At 34.8% G+C, this 14,313-nt stretch overlaps 1 protein-coding gene across 2 annotated transcripts in view; it reads right to left on the bottom strand.

The window, feature by feature from the left end:
• Positions 1-14,313, bottom strand: part of LOC145683553 (phospholipid scramblase 2-like) — a 126,290-nt gene that overhangs the window by 24,939 nt on the left and 87,038 nt on the right. Inside the window, exon 9 of one of the 2 annotated variants that reach the window (XR_014131147.1) lies at positions 1,331-1,582. The exons of the other annotated variant lie outside the window; for it this stretch is intronic. The gene's annotated coding sequence lies outside the window, so the exon portion shown is untranslated. The remainder of the gene's footprint in view (positions 1-1,330; positions 1,583-14,313) is intronic. 2 annotated transcript variants of the gene reach the window in all.

The following is a 14,313-nucleotide window of genomic DNA, read 5'->3' as shown; positions in this document are numbered from 1 at the left end:
CCAGGTGCTTGTGTTTACAAACACCTGATGTACACATATATGTGTGTGTTATTTATGTTATATAAATTACATTTTTCCCAATGTAGGCTTAAATTGAAGAAAATGCATAGAATAGGCAACATTAGGCACTAAACCATTTATTTAGGCAGTAAAGGTCGAAATAGGCAAAATAGGCAAAATAAAATTGCCTCAAATCGAAACTATAACCCCCCATATAAACTTTAAAACGTTATTTTTGATCATATCTTTAATATTAAAAAATAGGCATTTTGCCTAACATCCGGTCTCTAATAATTACATTTAAATTCATCGAAATTTGGCCCATGACAAACACTTTACCATTCCATATCGTAAAGATCAGATTCACTAGTATTGTAACAGAGCGGTGCTTGAGCGTTGAACCGTAGAATTCAAACTCCGATTAGTGATAATTTCACAGCCTTGTTTTATTACAAGTGTAAAATTTATTCAGTGGAGAATAGAGCGTGGATCATGGGTCAGAGTTGACGATGGGTTTTGATGGGTCGGAGTTGGTCACAATGATTCAGAGTGCTTCATGGTGGGTGGTGGGTTTGAGTAGCTCAAGGTGCCTTGCAGGTCACAACGAATCGTGAGTCACAATGGTGTGTTGTGGATCAAGCTTTCATTGATCCACGCCATCTCCAGATAGTTATGACCCACCAAAACACATCATCATCAACTCTGACACATTATCCACAGCCTCTTCTCTACTGACAAAAGAGTTTATACTTGTAATAAAACCAGGTTGTGAAATTCCCACTATTCGGAGTTTGAATTTCTACGCCAATCGCTCCAGCACCGCTCTGTTACAATAACGATGGATCTCACCTTTACGATATAAAATGATAAAGTGTTTGCTATAGGAAAAATTACGATGAATTTCAATTAAATTATCATAGTCTAATTATTTCCTTGTTGAATTCGATACTTTTCAGTGGAAAAACGGATGAAATTTCCGTCCGAAATCAAGGTAAGTTGACGAACGTACAGAAGCTTACATTACAAATTTTATGTGTATTTTTCTCACAGCTTTATGGGTTGATTTCTCTGTGCTCTAAGCGCTCCATATGATAAACAAACTTCAGCAATTATTATAGTAGAAAATGCAGAGTAAGCACAAATGGATATATGATGCGAAGCACTGTATTTTTTGTTACTACTGCAATGGCTAGTAATTATAATTGCTTTTGATGCGGGTTCAAACCCAGGCAAAGGAAAATTTTTATTTTTATATTTTCTTTTTAAATTTTCATAACACTTTTTCCTTAAAATATGATGAAAATAATATTCAAAAACGTGATTTACTTACGTTACGAGTGCAGTTTTGCTATACGAATCCACAGTATAAGTAGTAGTGGTAGTAGTAGTAGTAAGAGTGGTAATAGAAACGGATTAGAAGCTCCACAGGGCTTGTTTTGTTCCATCTTGACTGCCATAATACAAATTTAACCTCAAATGCCTCTTGAATCTTCTTCTTCTTCAATTCCAACAAAATGACATTTTTCTTCTATTATTACTATAGTACGCAATATTTGCACCGGAAGGTTTCGGCAATCGCAAACTGCAACCAATCAGAAACGTGTTTTTAGTTTCTATGGCTATGATCAAGGGTGAAAAAATATGCTGTTCAGAAATTGTTGTCTACAATGCAGTGAGCACAGTGGGTCGGTGGGTCAGAAAGGGTCATAATTGGTGGTGGGTTGGTTACGGTGGATGGTGGGTCGCAGTAGGTAATGCTGTTGACCCACGACCCACTCACAAAACTAGACCCACTCGATCCACTGACCCACCGCCCCACTGATCCACTCCAACTATGCAAAAAAGTAGAATTTTACAAACGTAAAGACCGTTCTAAATTTTAATATCAATAAAAACTATGAAGAGCTTTACAATTGAAAACTATATTGAATTATCTTCAATTTTAATCCATAAACAACTATGATCAACGAGATGGGTTTCAGTTATTTTGAGTGAGGTCAGCAACTTGCTCTTTATCATAGTTGATTTTTATTTCTGAAATTAAATATAACTAAAATCCTTTTTCTTTAGATATAGAATACTCATATTTAGTTAACAAAACAGAGAGCGCCGTTCAAAATGTCACTACGCCACATTTCTTTACATTAATAATTGAAACAAATGACTATATTTAAACGTGAAAATGTCGAAGGTAATGTAACAAACTACGTAATAAATTAAATAATAGTTTATAATGAAGTAAACTGCAATGAAGTGCAAGGTATTGAAAGTTAGGGAAAATATTTGTCGTTATATGCTAAAACACAAGTTTATTCAAAAGGTAGGGACACTTCATATTCAGATATATAACTTGAATTTGATTATCGATAGAATCTGAAATATATATTAAGAACTCTAAATCTTGAAGACAATAGCACAAGTTTCAAGTTCCATGGTTTTAAAATTGTCGTTACAAATGACCAAACTAATGATAAATCCAGGGAGTGGGTTACTGAACTAGCTCCTGCTTCCTGTTTTGTCTATAAATCACCATACATATTTACATTATTACTACATGCTGTATTTTAGGTCAAGAAATATTTTTCTTTACATATAGTTCAGGAAGAAAAGTAACATCAAGATTTAGCAAATGTATTTACACATCTTTAATGCCAAAATAAAATGTCAAAAATAGGATACTTCGCTTGCTAAAACCTATTCATGGTGGAAGCTCATATATCAAATAAATTTTTAAAATTTTTGAATACTTCTGAAGGTTTTACTGAATGTTTATAGGTATGTATACATGTTTGTTCTATTTGACATGAAGATAAGCTTATGAAGAAAATGGTCTGCAGAGCACTTTCTAGAATATGTCATTAGTTGTAATAGTTGATTTGAGTTTAGCGTCCTGTTCTGCAACGAGGCTACATGGACATGGAGCTACAACTTAACGTGGGATCCAAAGGGCATGAGCTCCCGCCGAAAATTGAACTCTGGTTTTAGAAAAGAGTATCTATCTGACTACAGTCAATTCTCACCTGTTGGGATTGGAACAAACATTGTATTGGGAAGAAGGGATGAAACTGGTTAAAAATTTTGTGACCTAGAATCAGTCAGACGCGTGACTCGGTAAGACTGGAACAAATCTGAAGAAAACGAAACATCATCATACATACAAAGAATTTGTGACATTGTTAATATAGCTCTATCCTTTCCTGCTGGTCTAGTGCCTAACGAGTGCGCCTTTGGTGTATGTAGTCTGGGGTTCTCTTCCCGTTAGAAAATAATTGAAACTTCAACTAGCTAGCTAACTTTTATGAATTGTCCGTCTCCTTTAGCGTAAAGGACTTGGTGCGAGCGGTCGCGGGTTCGATTCCTAGTGAGGACACACGGCTGAAAAATGTAAATAGCTTTTACAGGCCAGCTATCCTGAATGAGTTTTCCTGGGTTTTCCTCATTCACACCAGGCATATTCCGGGGTGGTACCTAACTTGTAGTTCCCAGGCTGCTTCCTTCCGTCTCCAATCTTTTATTCCTTTCCTTTCCCCAGATAGTGAGCTCGCCGAGGGAGATCACCTCTCAAGCGTACAGGCTATATGGCCATAGATGCCGAAAGCTCAGAATCTGAATCCTTAATTGTAAATCCTAGAGAACTTAAACATAGGATGTTAAACTAATTTTTAATCAATGTTCATTTAATTTTGAAACGTGATTCTAGAAACACGATTCTGTGCTGTCTTCTCACTAGATATATGGTTGGCTATCTCTCTTGATGCGTGTTGTCTGTCACAAGTTTATGCATGTTTTCCGTGGGGTAGTATCTTTTGCTCCCTGAAGCGATGGAAGATATGAGAAAATCAGTTAGCTTAATGTAACTGACCTTAACAAATATTTAAAGCCGTAGATCCTGGTAAAACAACAAAATATATTACGTTTGCAAAGCAATTTACACAACAAATAACACAAATAGTGTAACAAGCAGGGAATGCAGAGAAACTGTTATACGATAAGACGACAGAAACAAAAAGCATGTGCTGAATGTTTAAAGTGTATAGCAAGAAAACAAGCACGTGACTGTGTGGTTTAGTGGGTAACGCTCTATCTTACCAATCAGCTGATCCATGTTCGAATCTTCCTCAAGTGCCTTTTTTTCTTCTCGTCGAAGGAACAGCCATTATTTGTAGTATTAGAGTTTTGCATATGGTGTCATTCTGTTAGTTTTTTTATTCTTATCTAAGGTAATAATATAAGACTGCTAGTATGATTCTACTTACGTATATCAAATGATGTCCTAGATTTGTTTCCATTTTTAAAATATAAAAGTAAGCTTACATCCGAAGCTAAATATACAAATAATTGAAATGAAAGTAGCAGGTTGGTGTAATATAACCTGAGGGCAGAAGAGCAAACCACTACGCAGAAGAGCAAACCAATATAACCTGAGGCGCTTTTTACTGGCTGTCTTATCTCTGTCTTAACTGTGAACTGAAAACACCTTTTTTAAAACACAATGTTATCAATGAAATACTGGTGTGTGTGAAAACATAAAGAGAAGAGAAAATAAGCCATATAAGTATATTATGCTTTTATTATTAGATGTTTTAGTATGTTGAAAAAAAATCATGTCCACTATTTAATGAAAATATGATAAATAACTAGCGTTCATACGGAGTGGAATGGCAGGATGTATTCTGAAAGCTTATATTCTATTTTGAAATATTCACGTGAGAATGAAAAGAATGTAACATTTATAGAACCAATCCTATCAAGAGATTGATTTCTGATGGGAGTTCATTTAGTTTAGGATACCAAGTTGTAGAACCATGTCTCATATAGTCTCGGTCCTGAAAGAGATGTTACACTCCCAATGGACCAACTGATCAGTCTTAGAACTATCAGTTTCATGAAAGATGATTGTTTTTTAAAGGTCTCTATTGATCTACAAGCCAAGCTTGGGGCAATTTCTATTTAACAAAAAATAGATTAGTCAAAAATCTGCGTATAAAAGATAATCGCTTGCTGAAATATTATGATCCATAATTAAACTTGATTTTTAGCTCACTAAAATTGTGCTTCTGTTCACTGGAGCAAATCCTGGGGGAACGAGAGGTACATGTCTCCTCCAACCTTTGAACTCAGGGGGACTGTTCAACCAATAATCCGGTTTGAAATGTGTTGTTTGGATGGAGGCAGAAAAGTTATTATTTGTGTCCGATTGCCACAAAGAAAAGTGTGATGAAAATTATGTCCCCCAGAATAAGCCTCAAATCTGCCTGCCTCCCAATGTTGAAGATATTTCTGCTCCCTTGATCTTCCACATCATTGTTTTTCAACTTCATAAATATTTTGAACATCGCTTGGAAAAAGATTGTAATCGCTCTTACCCGTTCTCCCCTCGCAATACTGTAGACAGACTTGCGCCGCTGTCTAGGTTCGTAATACGGGTTCAAAAGACCTGTAAATATATTCTAAAAATAAAAAATAGAATACACAATTCGTTTAAAAATATGGACTGGAGCAAACCTTTAAAGGTCAGACACGAACTAGTTCAAATGTTAATTCTTCGAACGAGAAGAATTAAGTTTATGGAAATGTTATTTTCAAAATATTCAAACCTCTTCCCCAATAGCATAGCATATCAATCGAAATGAAATGAAAAAGATCCAAGTGAATCCAACTGCTAAATATATTCTAGATTTATTTTAAACAGCTAAAATGCTTACTCACTTTTGCCAGTTTATGAACACAAAATGGGAAATTAAGATGTTGTAGCAGTTGCCTAGCTTTCTTTCCTAGAGTTGGAATTTCCGAAAACGATGCACCACATGGTTACAGATTTGTAAGAAGGAGTTTAAATGCTGAGTTTCATCTCTCTATGGCAAGAGGTTCGTCAGAAACTCTCTTGCTTTATATTTTTAATACACTTTTCCTCGCTTAGAACATGTATTGTATGAGAAGAACGTGAGAAAAGCCCGGGGAGAGTTAACTAACAAGGGGAAACAGACTGATAAAAAAAAACTTCGGAGCCATCCTTCGCGAGATAGTAGTGGATATTTAATGTATTAATATTACAAAACTGGAGGAGCGCAATAGCCAGAAATAGTGGGAGAAAATCGTCTTAAAAATTCCAACGCGACGCATGTATGAAGTTAGCGTAGAGTTATCATGTGAGGAGGTGACAGAGTTAGAAAGATCACGTTTAACGTGGAAAGGATCCTGGGTTCGATCCTGCTCGAGCCTTTTTTGTTTTTCCTTTAATCAATAATGTATCCATTTTAACTACAAGTCAAACATTAATTTATCATATATTTGTAAAGTTTTGTCAAGTTTCCAGTACACATAAGATAATCATTTTCTTCCAAGTACTAAATGTATTCAAATATTCATCTCAAACACTTTATTCGATTTCCCGTAATGATCGGATAGACAATCACGATGTCATTTTTACATATTCACCGCGTTTTTAGAGATTGTCCCCTTTTCTCCTCAAAAGCGGATTTTTAAAGACAACGGAAGATTGGCTCACATATTGGAAAATAAGGTGTTTATGTTTATATCTTCCTCATATGATATATGCATTAATGAATTACAGAAACCCGACTGGACCAAATGCTAAATACAGTATATTAAAAAGATAATTTCAATCCGTTTTGCTATGATGACAAGACAAAACCTCGATGTCATCATTCTTAACTATTGAGCAAAAAATGATACACACTACCCCTATTCTCGACTTAATACCGAAAGTTCTAAATAATATCGGACACGTGCACACTCGTTTTAAATATTTTTTTTTGTATATCGAGTTTCATCTCGCAAACGTTAGATATTTTATTTGGTGTAAATCTTTAACCCTTTCTTCTCTCTTACGATGAGCAATTTAATAAAAATGGCGTGACAACAATCCGTCCGATGTAGCTGTCAACTATGTTAATAAAATTCATTTCAAACGATTCAGCCATTTTTCGTTACGACAGACAACGTATTTTTCATTTATGTACTATGTAGATATAGATTAATAGTATTATTACTGTCTTGTTATTTACTTATTTAAGTTACTAATTGATATAGAAAATGAAGTGTTATGTTTAATGTTTAACAATACCTATCATTTTTCAAGTTATCAAAATGAAGTAGCAGATTTGGTGTGTAATATTTAAATTACCTTGAATTTTATGTGTCACGCTAATAGTAAATTAAGCATGAATGCTAAAACATTGCTCAGTTTCAGTTCTCAAGAGATTTTCTTTCCTGTCTTGCTATTATTTTGTCAATAGCTTACAAAACATTGGCAACTAACTTTTGCACGTATAGTCTTTAACATTTTTCCCATATACTTTTCCCAACGTTTAAGTACTACAGGCTAAAGGAGACGGATAATTGATGAAAATAAATTCTAGTTCAAGTAAAATTTTAATTGATCCTTAACGGGAATCGAACACGAGACTACAAGAACCAAAAACACACGCGCTAGCCACTAGACCAACAGAAAGCACGGGTAGTGTCATATCAATTCTTCGTGTGTAGGAGGACATTTCGTCGTCTTCAGGTCTGTTCCGGCCATACCGGAACACGAGTGTGACTACTTCCAGGTCATGAAATTCTTAACCAGTTTCATCACTGCTTCCCAATGCTAATATAATAATAGGGTCTGTTCAAACCCCAACGGGTAAGAACTGACTGTGGAAAGATACTTTTTTAAAAAAAAACGGAGTTCGATTCTTGGCGGGAGTCCATGTATTTCGGATCCCACATTACGTTGTAAGTCAATGTCTCATAAAGCCTTGCTGCTGATTGGGACGCTAAAATATTTCAGATTCTATCTAGAGTCAAATTGATGGTGTATATTTGAAGGTGAAATTTCCGTATCTATTCAAGAAACTTTCATTTTAGCATATAGGGGCAAATATTTTGCTAACTTCAAACACCCTGCACTTCATTGCAATTCATTTTCTTATAAACCATTCTTAATTCTATTATAGAATTGTTCATAATATTTGTCATATTATCTTCGACATTTTCAAGTATAAATGTATCACTTTTCATTTCTTTATATAACGAAATGCAATGCCATTTGCACTATGCTCTATGTTTCGTTAAGAAATAAAAGTGAGTATTTTATATCTAAACGAAAAATAAAATTAGTTATTTTTAATTCCAGAAATAAAGATGATGGAAGCCAATGTGCTGACCACACACAAAACAACTGAAATCCATCTCCTTGACCATAGCTAATTACGGACTACAACTGAAGAGAATTCAATTTATTTTTGAGCTGTAGCAAGGTAGCAAGGAATGTGTACCGATTTAATTCTCATAGTAAGGGGCAAAATATACTATCCCGCAGAAAACATGTATAAATTTATGTGACAGGCAATGCATCTGTGTGTATCGACACATTCCACTGAAAGATAACTGCAAGTTCTATAAGGGTATAAACCCATTGATTTATAGAAGAGAGAAGTTTTATGAATTTTTTATAAGGGTTAGTCAAATTTCATTCAAAAACTGAAAATTTCAGTTCGAAAAAAATTGCCATGTAGAATATAAGAAATACCGCTGAATCCAAAGTGTTCTATTAAACCTTTTTTGTACAGAGAGTGGCCAAAACTGCTGCATCTCTTCTAGTATGAGGTGAATAAACGTGAAATTACATTTGATGAGTTGGTAGATTAAAATGCTGTAGCGCTGACATTGCAGCTACTTCCGGGTCATCGGGTTTGTCTGAATAATTAGGTTTGTTTGAGTCGCCATATCTATCGTAGTGAAAGCGGGTTTGAAAAGCAATTCCGACTCGAGTGACTTGTATAAAAGTCGTGACCAAGGTGGTCTAATTCCACCAGTAACAAATAATTTACGAACAAATCAGAGTTACGATATAGAAAAAAAATGAAACTTTCGCAAGATGAGAAAACTCATGACATTGTATATAGTCAGTTTAATTTTCCTTTTAATCAGAAGCACTTTTCAGATTAGGTGCTAATGGTAATTTATTATTGAAACAATTTTCAATACTAAAAAGGTATTGAAGAAAATATTTAACTAAATTTGAGAAAGCTGAGAAAAGTATACCGGAAAAAACGTTAAAGACTATGCATGCAAAGTGTCTGGTGCTAGTGTTTTGTAAGATTTTGACGAAACAATGGCTGGACATGAAAGGAAATCTCTTGAGAAATAAAACTGAAGAATGCTGCAGCATTCAAGCTTAATTTAATACTATTGCGAAACTTATATTCAATGTAAGATGTATCTTACAGACAAAATTCAGTGCGTGACTGTTGATTACATAGAAAGTGTTGATGCGTATTGTTCACCACATTAAATATAACCACTCATGTCTGATATCAAGAAATAACTTACGCCAAGACAGCACCAATACTATTAATCCACGTCTGTATTATACAAATGAAAAAGATATTGTTTAACATAAAGGAAATGGTTGAACCGTTTGGTGTGAAGATTTTAACATAGTTAACATCTATCTCAAACTGGGTCATTAAGTCAGAGTGGATCGGTGGGTCAGAATAGGTCGGTGGTGTATATATATATATATATATATATATATATATATATATATATATATATATATATATATATATATATATATATATGCTTTAACCTTCCTGATTTTACATAACCTTCACTAATTTAACATAATTTACAAAAAAAAAGCAAGAAAGAAATTATTATTAACATATAAAAATATAGAAATGTATTTTCAAAGAAAAATAAATCGGTGTACTCGAGACTCGAAACCGCGTTGCCCCACTCAATAGGCAGACACCTTACCGAGTTTTCCACGGCAAAACTAGCAACCTGTAGTTTCGAAGCTTTATTTATACTGAGTGTGTTACTTAACAACGTTACCAGATGTCATTACTGGTGTGACCACCGTCTTGAAGACTCATTCCGCAGTTACGAAATCACTCTTTTAACCTCCATTAAACCGATATCTATATACCTATATCTATCTATCTATTTATCTATATCCATCTATATATATATATATATATATATATATATATATATATATATATATATATATATATATATATATATTAAGAGTAAGACTATAGAGTATAGAGTAAGAGTATAGATTAATTCATTCTTGATTTTAATCTATAGAACAAATGTTTTTAATGAAAACATGGAGCCTGTTGCCGTAGATGGCTAAAGGCCGTAAATAAAATTCAAACTTCAAGTGTAACTGGGGTAACTCACCGACAATGGTTGATTTAACACGTTTGATACCTGCGCGTGTAATGGTTTATTTATAAACGCACCTGATATAACCTGTGTAGATAACTGAGTACCGTGTGTGACTGTTGTTCTAAGGATTCTGTGTTCGAGTCTCAGGCTAGACTGAGTTACATTTTTCAAGGAATTAAACACTATAAATGATGTTCGCGTTTGATACTGAAAGTGATTTATCTTATGAAGGGAGAAAAACCAAGACAGATACAGGGTCAGGGGGAAATACGGAGACTGTTTATCCTTAAGTGTTAAAATTTAATTTATTCTATGTCTTTTGCTCTTTCCTTTCCCTCTTTCCTTCTTTTATCATTTTGTTTAGCCTTCCATGCTTTTTCGGACTCTGCATGACGCATGACGTTCTTTTCGTTTCCTTTGCATTAATTCCTATCTCTTTGAACTTAACGTGAATGGAATTTTTGCATATTTATCTCGTGGTTGTTTCTCTAAGTGATTCTCTCAGATAGTAATACTTTTTCCTCCAAGTGGAGGAATATCCTGGCATCTTATGTTTTCGTGCAAGTATTTGCTGTCATGTTGGTTGTCCAACTATCAGACATGCAGTGAAAATATTCTGCTACTGGAAAAAGTTATTATTTCTTATATATCCAACCTCCAGGTTCTAAAGTATCTGACTGTAGAATGAACTTCACTCTTGTCGAAGTCATGTCACTCAATTCGAAGTTATTCTCAATTTGAGTTTGACCTTCCAACAATTACCATCAACATCAATTCTGTTAAGATAAGTAAATTAACGCATAAAAAGAAAATATTTCATTATCTCCAGATATCTTCGATTGATTTTATGAACAACATCGAGTTCCTTACATGTTTTTTTTGGAGAAAAATTCCACCATTGCGCCCCTGAAATTTCTGAAGTCTATACACCCTCATCTCAGCTCACGGGTGACCTGCAAATTTTATTATGGTCCTCGTGAAAATTTGGTGCATGTAGCACTGACAGTACTTTTTTATTTTTAATCAGTTTCATATATTTACGCCTCTTCCCCTCCTCTCTTCTAAGTTCTATATCAAAATTAAATAAAAAGTACCCAGGTTCGAACTTCATCTATGTTGAAAATTTGATCGAGATTGGTAGTTCGATTCAAGAGTTATTAGGCTTTATTTATTTTTTTATAATTCCCCCTTCCCTTCCCCTAAGTTCTACCGTCAAAGTGGAAAGCTAAAAACTCCCCCAGACCAGAACTGCATCTACGTCAAAAATTTGATCTAGATCGTTCGGGTGGTGCAAGAGATTAAGAGTCACCAACATAGTCATGTCAATTTGGATCTAAAGTTTTTTGTTCACAGACACCGCTATAAATAATTTACTATTTCAAAGGATATTCTGCCTAAGGCAATTGATAACCAGTTTATGAAAACATTTTCAAATCGCATTAGAGTAGGATTAGAACCAATGAAAAACAAGTGAAATCATCCAGTAATACATTTCTATTTGAACATGTGAGCATTAATTTAATCAAATTGCGTGTGAATGGAAGAGTTCTATTATCGAAACTACTACAACGCAGATTTATGGAAGATACCACTACATTTCATGGTACCTCTTATTCTCAGGATCTAACATATATATTATTAATAATGTAGCTAAATTTCGAGGAGCGCTAGAACAATGGATATACCGTCTGTTTTCGACTTACGTCTGATTCTTCTGCTGAAGATTGTCACTTTCAAAATTACAGACACGGAAGTATCCGACTAGAACATTAACTGCGTTGCTAACACCCAACTTTCATCACTACTAGAGATCGATCTTCAATATAACATTATCCCAAATTTCTAAATATCAAGGTATGTACGGAAGGTCGTTTCATCATTATAATAGTGAACTATAGCCTCGAACAGAGATGCTACGGCGTACAAGTAACAACTGAAGCAGCTTATCTACAAACAAGGAGAGAGTAAGCACCATGTCCCCAGAAATGCATCCGTTTTCAGAAGGCCACATATTAACATTTTCCGAAGTGAGCTATAACTATAATCAAATTGAAAACAGTACAACTACAAATGTTTCATTCTGTGATAAGCGAATATGCTCACTAATTAATCGTAATGAATATTCACCCTCGAAGAACACAATCTTCAGGCAGAAACCTCAGAAGAAGGAACCAGCATCGAGACCTTATTGCTAAGTACGGTAATATCTGACTAGAGATATTTAGCAGAAGAAATATCCGATGTGCCCATGTCCCGGCACCGGCACATGCCCGACAGGAATAAACTACCGTTCATTGGACCATTCGACTGGAGGTAGATCTGCTAACGATACACAAACGCCAAATTTATGCTCTAACACCAACGCAAATCCCCTAGAGTAGAGTGCACGCAAACATTGTATGTGCGCTACATAGCGAGTGACTAATGACGTTATATTATTCTGGATGAAGCGTAGTTGTCTTTGATCAGATCGTAGCAGGTGCCTGGGATTTACTACGCTTCTATTGTTCCTAAGAACGCACGATGGATTCGCACGAGCAAGGAAAGTTTCCGCAAAGAGTTTAGTGACAAGTTTCTGCGCTAAGGAAGTCTTCCTATACACAAAGTGACATCTAATGTAAAGGTAAATCCTGCTTAATCTGTTGAGAACGTCTTAGATTTCATACACCACGAAAACATCCCTGCTTTGCGTAGCAATGAAACTGCTAGAGTCCACATCCACCAAACCAAAGCCGTAAGTCACACCGACAAAACAACGGTAGCCTATGTGTCTTCTTTGAATCAAAAGACAGATATCAAGACATCTTAATACATTCATATTAAGTTGGTAAATGCATCATTTTCATACACTTTTGTTCCTTTTGTATATTTAAAGGAATATTCAAAAATGCTAGGCTCCAACACCTGCGGGAGTCCGTAGAAAATTCCAAAATGAGTCTTATAAACCGAATCTGGATATGATTAATACAAGACTCCTTCACTGGAATTTTGTATTTCATGGAATTGTTCATCACCAGGACCATCATATTAAATATCATCAGTGGTAGAAAATAGATTTTACAACCTACGATATGCGAAATCAATTCACTATCATGAGGATAAAACGACCTTCTATATTAATTATTTATAACTTATATTGCTGTGGTTAAACATATTACAAATTGTGAGAGATTTAGACGGAAATCCGTTACTTAGAAATTATTTTACATGAGTAAATGCTTGCAATGACTTTACATCTTTCTCTTATGTTGGAAATCATTGTAAACACAGAATAATCCACAAAATTTCGCGGTCACTGGTTGTGATGTATATTGATAAAAGGTGGGATAATAATTGGGCAGCTATGGTTTCCCTCCTTGTGTTGTGTAAGATTTTGGATTCTTAAAAATTCTTTTCACTGATTGTAAAAGCACTAAATAAATAAATACTAGGTTTAGCTTCAAGAATATGTGAACATTATTTTTTATTATTTCTTATGTTCTAAGAGTAGAAAGAGCAATCTTAATGTCGTTTTATCTGTTAATTCGTCAATTATACAGCAACTAATAGCACCCTCCTCTCTTTCTTATCACATTTACATCTTGTACCTTGCACGCACACTAACTCCAACTTTGTTTTTTCCATCTGATCTACAATCCATCCAAACAGATCTCTCCCTCTCTTCCTCGTCTATTATCATCCTGACATTAATTGTCCCCACTATTACCTTCAAATGGAATAATCTTTTTAAGCGAGCATATCCTCGACTCGGTAACTCTCGACTTTCTCATAGAAGTTGAGCGAAGCCCTCCTGTATGTGTTGCGTGCTGGGTAAGTCCTAGCATTTGCCGAAATTCTATTTACAGGACATATTATGATGGGTTTGGCATATGTTTTACTACAGCATCCCCTTATGATGTCAACCCTGCTTATATTATTGGGTTTGGAACCCTTCCAATCAGAATGTTCAGACAATTACCTCACAAAGTGGGCTACAAGAGAAGTATGGAGTAGATACTTTAAACAAATCCTCCGTCAAGCAATTGTACTACAAGTTTCAGGAGACATGTAATGTAGTGGATGCAATGAGAAGTCTTAGGCAAATGTTATTAACAAGGAAACAAAACAAGGTCACTTCCAGCA

Source organism: Thermobia domestica, chromosome 4 (assembly GCF_964235325.1).
Source record: "Thermobia domestica chromosome 4, izTheDome1.hap1.1, whole genome shotgun sequence".
NCBI lineage: Eukaryota > Metazoa > Arthropoda > Insecta > Zygentoma > Lepismatidae > Thermobia > Thermobia domestica.
The sequence above is the reverse complement of the archived record's forward strand: the minus strand, read 5'-3'. Positions and strand labels throughout refer to the sequence as shown.